Genomic DNA, 684 nt, shown 5'->3' with positions numbered 1-684 from the left:
TGATTCTCACAGCAGCTTTTATTATGCCCATTTGCACAGCAGTAACTGAGGCTTAAAGACAGTTACCTGCCTAAGATGGCGAAGCTGATCTGTGAGGATGATGGAGTGGATTCAAGAGACTTCACTCTTCCCTACAACCGCATCACTCAGGTTTTCATCTGAGGTCACCAGCAACATCTTGGACAGCCATTATACTGACCAATTTTTCTTTGCAATCAAGTTGGGGCGACTGGGGTGTGGGCGAAACCCAAGATGCTGATGTAGGAGAAATCTAGGTACAGTTTGCATCAAAGACAACAGGCCCTGCCAGAACCAAAGCATGTGTGCTACAAAGCAGACACACACACAAGTGCACACATGTGCACACACATATGCACATGCATGCAGACCATACGCACATGCACATATGAACATGTGCACATACCACATACATGCTACGTACATGCTGGAGCAGCCCCCTCCCACCAGGCAAGACTTCTGGTGGGTCGTACCCAGTGTGGGTTTCATAAGAGTTGGAGTTGAACTAAATGGAGGCATCTTTCCTAGGAGTTACTTCAACAGCCTGAGAGATCGTTCATAGAGGGGAGGGTGTGGCTGCTGAAACAATGGTCTTTTATCTATTTTCTCCCATTTTTCTATATCACACCTCCTTCTAGTGACAGGAGTGAGGGGAAGGTAGGGGAA

The sequence above is a fragment of the Pongo pygmaeus genome, chromosome 5 (assembly GCF_028885625.2).
Source record: "Pongo pygmaeus isolate AG05252 chromosome 5, NHGRI_mPonPyg2-v2.0_pri, whole genome shotgun sequence".
NCBI lineage: Eukaryota > Metazoa > Chordata > Mammalia > Primates > Hominidae > Pongo > Pongo pygmaeus.
The sequence above is the reverse complement of the archived record's forward strand: the minus strand, read 5'-3'. Positions refer to the sequence as shown.